The sequence below is a fragment of the Narcine bancroftii genome, chromosome 5, assembly GCF_036971445.1.
Source record: "Narcine bancroftii isolate sNarBan1 chromosome 5, sNarBan1.hap1, whole genome shotgun sequence".
Taxonomy (NCBI): domain Eukaryota; kingdom Metazoa; phylum Chordata; class Chondrichthyes; order Torpediniformes; family Narcinidae; genus Narcine; species Narcine bancroftii.
Window position 1 is genome coordinate 228,690,675 of NC_091473.1, and position 8,959 is coordinate 228,699,633.

The window sequence follows — 8,959 nt, forward strand, 5'->3', positions numbered from 1 at the left end:
GACCCCCTGCCCCTTTTGAGAATTTTTTTAAGGGTTTCACGATTTGATTTATATGCCAAAATATATGGTATATCAACTTGATATTTTAATTCAATTTTGGCACTCTACAGCAACAACTCTGTTAAAACAAATGGAGACAAATTTTCAGCAGAATTGCTTTCTGTATTCCAAAGCATAATTTATAAATTTGGGATCAACATCACTTGCCCCTCCCATCAGTAGATTCAGTGAAGTTTCATGCTGTGCTCAAATGCATGAAACCATTCAATATGTACAGATCTAGTTGTCTACAATATACTGAACTCACAGAATCCATTGACTCAAACGAATGTAGGGAAACTCGTTTCTGTCAGCCAGAATAGTAACTCTCTATGGGCTTTATCAAATAAGCGTTCATTTGGATATCTCCCCTTTTGTAAATTGAACTCAAGAGCAAAAAGTTATCAATGATCTCAAAACAAGCTGGCAAAGACACAATGGTCAAGTGACCTGTATAACTATCAACAAAGAGGCAAAATAAATAATTGGAATGTACTCAACTCCTTCCTTTGTTTTAGTCCTTTCTCGATTAGTTGTGCTTTTTAAAAAAATAGCTCGAGTTGCTTTGTGATAATTTCTCATGACCCCAATTAATATTGATTCATTTGAAGCAAGCTAGATCCATAGTCAAAATAAAACTCTCTGTCACACTTTCCAAATTGAATTTTACCTGGAAAAATGAAGGTTCCATTTAAATTCTGTTTTGGTTATAGAAAAGTTAGCTTCAACCTTTTCTTCAAGTTGACGCGTATATGATAAGGAGAGAGGTGAGAATTGATTTTGGCTCTGTGGAAGGAGAAAGGGAGGGGGAGGGAGAAGAATTTAACAGAAACCGAAGAAATTGATGTTAATGTCATTTGGTTGGAGGGTGCACAGATGTTGTCAATACCATTCAGTGGTAAAACACCTAATGAATGTAATCAGTGGAAAAGAAAACAGGTGAATCTTTGCAAACTGGTTTCATTTCACTGTGTTCTTGAAACTAAACTGAATTATGTGAGACATGATTAAAAAAAAATCTTGTACAGGTTCAATGACGTGAACTTTATTGGCCACCCAAGGTCATTCATGAATTGCCTGGAAGGCCACTAACTTTCTTGGGTGTCACGTTTCCCATTATTGTAAATGAGATGATCCCACTATCTGTCATAATTTGGATCTCATGTTTGGTCTTTTTGGCTGGAAGTCCCATTAATCATCGTTCCAATCCATTGTCTCCTGTCCATAGCAATGGGGAAAAGCAATGCGCACTCGTATTTATCGGGTAGGGAAGCATCCACGTCCACCCAAGCTGGGATTTCACAATAACAGGTCAAAGCTGGACAGGCATCTGCTTTGATGCAAGAACACAGTGAAATGAAACCAGTTTGCAAAGATTCACCTGTTTTCTTTTGCCCTGATTACATTCACTAGGTGTTTTACCACTGAATGGTATTGACAACACCTCATCTTACATCTGTGCACCCTCCAACCAAATGACAATAACATCATTCTCTTCGGTTTCTGTTAAATTCTTCTCCCTCTCCCTCCCTTTCTCCTTGCACAGCCAAAATCAATTCTCACCTCTCTCCTTATCATATCCAATTAATACCTTTTGTTGTTCTGGACAGTCTTTATTTCAACACCTTCCTGCTCTTTGCTTATTCCTTGAAGAAGGGCTCAGGCCTGAAATGTCAGTAATATTATCTTTACCTCCTATGGACCCTGCGAGACCTGCTGAGTTCCTCCAGCATTTGAGTTTTTACTACAATCTCAGCATCTGCAGACTTTTTTGCTTCACTTTGATCACCTCCCTATACGATCTGTCCTGATGGTCTTCATCGATCACATGGAAAGCATGAAATACTTTCAGAAAGTAACAGTTTCTGAATTTGGTTTCTGTGAAGTGCCAAGGGAAATATAAATGTAAACTATCGATGCCTTCCCGGTGCTGCAGTTGCTTTTGATTCCACTGCTTCTGTCACCTCTGCTCAACGGGATGCCTTTGGTTGCCTATCATTTTGTACCTGACTTCACCAATGCATCTTCCCGAACTGCTGTAAATCCTTGCTCACATTCATCTCTGCCAATGCCCATTCCAAGACCTTCTGGAGAAGGTGTCAGAACTCTATTAAATATAAACATGCAGCGCATTCACAGGCACTTCTGACCCATGAGCACATGCCACCCAAATACACCAATTAACTGACTAACCTTAGATGTTTTTGAAGGATAGGAGAAAACCGGAGAACCCAGAGGAAATCTGCACAGACATGAGTGTTATGACAATCACCTTGGTTGCAATGCAACTAGCAATGCTTTAAGGATTATAGCTCCCATTTGATTATACTTGGCTGCCAACAGGGGCTGACACAGAGCAAGAGGCTGTATATTTGATCTGTAATGGAGGTTTGCAGCCTCATGGGATGCCTCATGGTGCTGTTTCCAGCAACTTTAAAGTAAAGAACCTTTCCTTCATCCATGTGTTGACTAAGAACTCACACATATGAATTCAAGATGAAACGATGAGGAGAACATACCCACTCCTTTCAGCCAGCGCTGGATTTAAACCCACGTCACTAGTGCTGTAATAACGTTATGCTAACCGCTATGTTGGCCTTGCTGAGCTTTGAAAGAGTAGGTAGCCTGACAGTTCCTGTCTGTAAAGCAGTGAAATCAAGTCTTGGTCATAGCCTACAGAGAACATTCCAATAACGGACCAGGTAATAACAGGAGAGATGACATTATTGGACAAAAGAAACCCAACACCACTATGCCTTCGAGATCCACTGCCATCCTGATCCTCTTCTGACCACTCCTCTCTCGATTTACACCATCTCCTGTCCCATTTTCACTTTGCCATTGACAGGGTGAATGCACAGTTTACCTTAGCATCCTTCCTCTGGGCCCATTCTTCAGAAATAAGTCTTGTGAATCTGGTTGAGAGCAGAAAAGGTTTCCTTAACAGTAGTGAGGCAATCGATATTACACTGTGACAATATTTAAATCTTACTGATGAGGAAATGGAAGAAGAGGATCATTTAATCCACATTGAATGCCAATAGGTGAATGGAAATATCTAATTTACTCAGAAGAGAGAAGCTATCAGGGCGGAAAGAAAAGTTGGAGAGTTAAATTTAGAATTAAAGTTGTGTTTTCTTTCTCTCTAATCCATTGTCTCCATGGCTTGCTTATTAATGAGCTGAGCTATTCAGGCAGTGCACGTTATTGTCAGTCTGAAATTCATTTTTGTTTAATATTCACAATGTTGTTTAATTTTATCCATGGCTCTCCCTGACAGATCCATTATTTAGAGACACGATGGGATGCGCTTGTTTGTTACCAGTGGCTCATTGCACTGCTCCTGGATGAAGAACATTCATGGGGGCTGAAACTGATTCTTTAATAAATCGATACATGCACTTCAGCCTGAAATGGCTGCAATCGAATTGAAACATTAATGAGCCAAAGTAAAAAGGCATGATGTCATCTGAGCCACTGGGAAAAGGATGAGGAATCTATATTCTTGAAATAGCGTGCTCTCTCTCCCTATACATGTGTGTACATTTATGTGCTTGTATGTGTAGATATATCTGTGTGTGTGTGTGAATATTTGTAAGTAAAAACATAAACACACATGAATCTGTTCTGTGTCATTGTTAAATATGTTGGAGAATGGCGTATTGGTGTCGATTTGATCAGCAATAAAAACAGTAAGTCCTCTTTTCCCCTTCAAATTTCTTCAAAATGTTTTGTGGTTAATCTGATTCATTTTTAATTGTCTGAGACTGTTGGAGAGAGATCTCTTCACAGTCCAGTTCATTCATTCACCAGCGGCAGCCCCTCGGGGGGCCTCACAAAATGAAGGATGAACGTGACGATCCAGCAGGCTGCACGAGGCCTGCAGCGCTACCCTCCAATTGGCCACAACTCTAACCCTATCTGGCCTATCAAGGAGAGCAGATCGCAAATGGACCAATCAGTGCTGAGGGGGATTTGACCACGCCCCTCATCTTGAGAATAAAAGCAGGGCTGTGAGGGCAATAAAACTCAGTGTTAACTACACTCAACTGGAGTTTGTGTCGTTCTTTCTGAGCTAACCTGCATACAGCTATAACCTCTCCAGCGCTATAGGCTCCACAGATCCATAGCTCGTAGCAGGTAGCTACACACCAATACGTTTGTATCTGGAATGGAGTCGATATATAATCAGCTCACTTAATCCTCATGCTTTAATATTTATCTTCCCTGCTCTCTGCTGCTCAGTGGGGAGTGTTTCCACAAACACCTGGATGTCAGTGACCTTCCCAGCCAACCATAATTAAAACAAATGATTGGTCATTGTCTCATCCTTTAACAGGATCTTGGTTGATAACTTTCCAACATTGGACCATAACTACATAAGACAAATGCATTAACCTGAGCTTAGTAAAGACACACCAGTGTAGAAATTCATTAGCTTTGTGTTTAGAAGATCAAGACAACATTGTGATGCACTCCAATGCTGATTTATTGCTTGAGATCTTGGATTGCAATGAGTCGAAACAGTGCTATTGCATTGCACCTGTTTTGTATATGCAGTCTCTGTCCTGTTGTTCCAGGCTTGTTACTGCACAATTATCATGGAAGGGCTTTTGTCCTTGCAGACACCCTCCTCTTGATCACCAGACAACAGGAACATGTCATAAAGGAGCGGGTGGGCACAAAAGGGAGGCAAAGAGCTCCAAGATTCTCTAAACAAGGGAAGATAAATGCAGGGGAGAGGGGAGTTACAATCAGAGTTAAATTAAGATTCAATTTTTTTGTCATGTACGCAAGATATGTCGAAAGTATCAGGAGCTTCTAAAAAAAAAGATTGATATTAGACAAGAGTGGTCTTCACTACCTGTGGTGACATGTTTCAAATTATACGGCAATACAGAAAAATAAATCATAATCTCATGAGAGAGGTGAAAGTGAGTTCCACTGAGACCTAATACATAGATCCTGCCTTTACCTGCATTACTCATTCCCCCACTTGTACCTGTGTTAATAAATGGAAGCAAACATTTATAAATGGAAGCACGCAGACCATTACACTCACACACACATGTCAGCCCTTGCCATTAAAACTATGTCTCTGCTCTTCATTTTAAGCTAAAGATACCGCCAATGAGCCGATGGCAACTGGGATGCTTCGCAGCTCTTCCTCCTCAGAAGGGCCTCGGAGACCACCAGACATTTTATGAAATCTGTTGATGTGAAGATATTCCCTCACACGCACAGCACTTCCCCACAATCAAATGTCCAATCGTGCACTTGTTTTTGTCTGTGAATCAGCGATCCCCTACTGCAAGTCTGTCTGTTGGCTGAAAGGGGCAGTCATGTCAAGAACAGGAGCTTCTTGTGAGATTGCATCTCAATCAACTGAAGAGGAACAGCCTATGATGTCCGAAAGCCATCACAATGACAGGATCGGCAAATGATGTAAGGGCCTCTCAGATCATGGCAAATCACTCATGAAGGGAAGGCACACAGCTGCTTGAATCATTTCACTTCAAGCAATAATTAAACTCAACTTTGATCCTTTCATTTCCTGCTTCAATTATTCCTTCAAGGAATGATGAAGTGATATCAATAGGAATTTAGGCAACAAAACCCAGCCCAGGGATCCTGCTGCTGCTCCACAGTAGAGATAGCGATGTGGTCATTCATCCCTTGCTGGAAGGAAGGATATATTCTTCTGGATGGGAAAAAGAAAATCATTCAGAGTCTATCACCATGTATTCATCCTACGTCAACAAAGATGCTGTTGCATTTTCGCTGTTCTCTCTCTCTGGATTAAGGTGTTTGTGATCACGACCTGGCAACAGACCTGAAACATTGACTAAATTTAAATTAGTCATGCAGTATAGTAACAGGCCCTTCTGGCCCACAAGGCCATGCTTCCCAAATACCCCAGTTAACTTACAATCCCCATACGTTTTTGAAGAGTGGGTGGGGGGGGGGAACCGGATCACCCAAAGGAAACCCACGCAGATGCAGGGTGAGCGTTCAAACCTATTATAGACAACTCTGGATTCAAACTCAAGTTGCTGTTGCCATAATAGCTAACTGCTACTTATCTTTCCACGGATGCTGCCTGACCTCCCGGGACTTTCCAGAATTTTCTGGTCTTCTCTCAGAATTCCGACATCAGCAGTTTTCCAAAACATTTTCTTAGTGACTTTTGGCTTGTTCAAGTTTCCCACACATTAAGGTGCTCATTCTCAGCTGTGGAGATCGACTCCTCAGCTGATCCCCTCTCCCGTCAGTGTTTTTTTTGTCTTGCGTGTTGCGCATGCGTGACTCATTGCGCACTTTTGCTTGGCTCCACGAGCGATTTTTGTAGTCCCGAGCTTGGGACTTCGACTGACCTGAGGGAACAGGCTTCTCTCTCCACAGCGGGCCTCCTCGGACAGGTAAGGCCTTCACCTTCTTCTTCCGATATCTTTTCTTCTCTTCTTCCCGTTGCTTTTGACTTTTCTTTCTTCGTTGCCATTTTCTTCCCACCTTTACTTTCACTTTATTTAAATTTTTGTGTTTGTGACTTTGCGTTTTCTGTGTTTTTTTTAAAACTTTTCTGGAGAGGGCTGGAGTTCCCCGACCGGCCACTACTCCATCATGTGACTCCTCCCGAAAACGTGGCTGAATGATGTACTAACAACAACCTCTCAGTCAATGTCACCAAAACCAAGGAGCTGGTTATAGACTTTAACCAGAGGTGTCAGATTTCAGATTTATTGTCCGAGTACATACATGACATCACATACAACCCTGAGGTTCTCTTACCAGCAGGCCAGGCAGGGTTACCACTTATTGGTCGTGCAAAAAAAAATGTACACAGTGTGCACATTGAAACAGAACTGTAAACAGATAATGATGGGAAAATCCAGAACCCAGGGCCGTGGTTTGAGGATAATAGGCAAACCATTTAGGACCGAGATGAGGAGGAATTTCTTGACCCAGAGGGTGGTGAATCTGTGGAATTCATTGCCACAGAGGGCAGTAGAGGCAGGTTCATTAAATATATTTAAGAGGGAATTAGATCTATTTCTTCAGTACAAGGGTTTTAAAGGTTACGGAGAGAAGGCGGGGACGGGGTACTGAACTTTAAGATCAGCCATGATCTCGTTGAATGGCGGAGCAGGCTCGAAGGGCCGAATGACCTACTCCTGCTCCTATCTTCTATGTTTCTATGTTACTCATCTGCTGGACTCGATAATTGCAGTAAATTGTCTGCTAAATGTCTGTTGCTCAACAATTATTTCAGCAGGCTCTTCTTCTTCTTTGGCTTGGCTTCGCGGACGAAGATTTATGGAGGGGGTAAAAGTCCACGTCAGCTGCAGGCTCGTTGGTGGCTGACAAGTCCGATGCGGGACAGGCAGACACGATTGCAGCGGTTGCAGGGGAAAATTGGTTGGTTGGGGTTGGGTGTTGGGTTTTTCCTCCTTTGCCTTTTGTCAGTGAGGTGGGCTATTATTACTGTTGAATAATACAGCAACCTCCATAATGTTGGGGACAAAGATATTTTTTTCCTTTATTTTCCCCTGTGCTCCACAGTTTTACATTTATGATTAAACAATTTACATATAATTCAAGTGCATAGTCCAGATTTTATTCAAGGTTATTTGTATACATTTTCGATTGACCATGTAGAAATTACAGCTCTTTTTATACATAGTCCCCTCATTTCAGGCCACCATAATGTTTGGGACACGTGGCTTCACAGATATCTGTGATTACTCAGGTATGTTTAATTGCTTCATTGGTGCAGGTATAAGAGATCTAGGCTTGCTTCTAAGCTTTTGATCACCTTTGGAGTCTGTAGTTGCCATTTTTCAACATGAGGACCAGAGCTGTGCAAAGAAGCCGTTATGGGGCTGAAAAACAAGAATAAAACAGTAAGAGACATCACCCAAAATTTAGGATGACCAAATTCAACTGTTGGGCCCATCATTAAGAAGAAAGAGTGGACTGGTGAGCTCCGTCATCACAAAAGGACTGGTCTTCCAGGAAGGCCACCACTGCTGATGACAGAAGAACTCTTATCATAATGAAGAAGAATTCCCCAAATGTATCTCCTACAAATCAGAAACATTCTTCAGGAGGGAGGTGTGGACATGGTCAATGACGACTATCCTTAGAAGACTTCTCGAACAGAAATACAGAGGCAACACTCTAAGATGCAAACCACTAGTTAGCCACAGAAAGGAAAACAAGATTATAGTTTGCCAAGAAGTATTTAAAAGGGCCTGCACAATTCTGGAAAAAGGTGTTGTGGATAGATGAGACCAAGGTTAACCTGTTTCAGAGTGATGGCAAGAGCTAAGTGTGGAGGTGCAAAGAAATGCCCAAAATCCAAAGCAGACCACCTTTGCCATGGTTTGCATCTTGCAGTATGTGTGGCCAATGTTGGTCATGGTCAACCATGGGTACTGCACCTCTGGTAGTCACTGGAAGCTGGAATGGCCTCTCCAGGGCGCAAGCCAGGCAGAGTTGATTTGAAGATCCTATCTGTTTCCCATGCAGTGGGATCCCCCCCTCCAAAGGAATGATGAAAGTAGATACAGTTTGGTACCAGCAGCATGCAGGAGTTGCTGTGCCAGTGCTGGATATAGCAGTCAGCCGCCTTCAAAAATCCAACTCCAGATTTCTTCTCGGGGCTTACTCCCAGAGCCTTTCCCATAAGCAGGTGTAACCACAAGGCAGTGGAGTTTTCCTTCTCCTAGATGAGTTACCATCCACGGTTAATGAACCCTATCTGCTCAGAGCAACTGGTTTCAAGGTTTCCTTCTGTCTGTGAGAACAGCTCTCTGAGGCATAAGAACTATGCTACACGTGAAGGCCAGGAGTTGGACTTCGTCATCAGAGGCTGTTAGAGACACACACTACGAAGAGCATTTGTGTAGCAGTGGAAGTT

At 42.3% G+C, this 8,959-nt stretch overlaps 1 protein-coding gene across 1 annotated transcript in view; it reads left to right on the top strand.

Moving 5' to 3' along the window:
• LOC138764999 (ankyrin repeat and SAM domain-containing protein 1A-like) overlaps positions 1-3,541 on the top strand; it is a 335,613-nt gene extending 332,072 nt beyond the window's left edge. Inside the window, exon 30 of the transcript XR_011358405.1 lies at positions 3,320-3,541. The gene's annotated coding sequence lies outside the window, so the exon portion shown is untranslated. The remainder of the gene's footprint in view (positions 1-3,319) is intronic.
• The last annotated feature ends 5,418 nt before the right edge of the window (positions 3,542-8,959 follow it).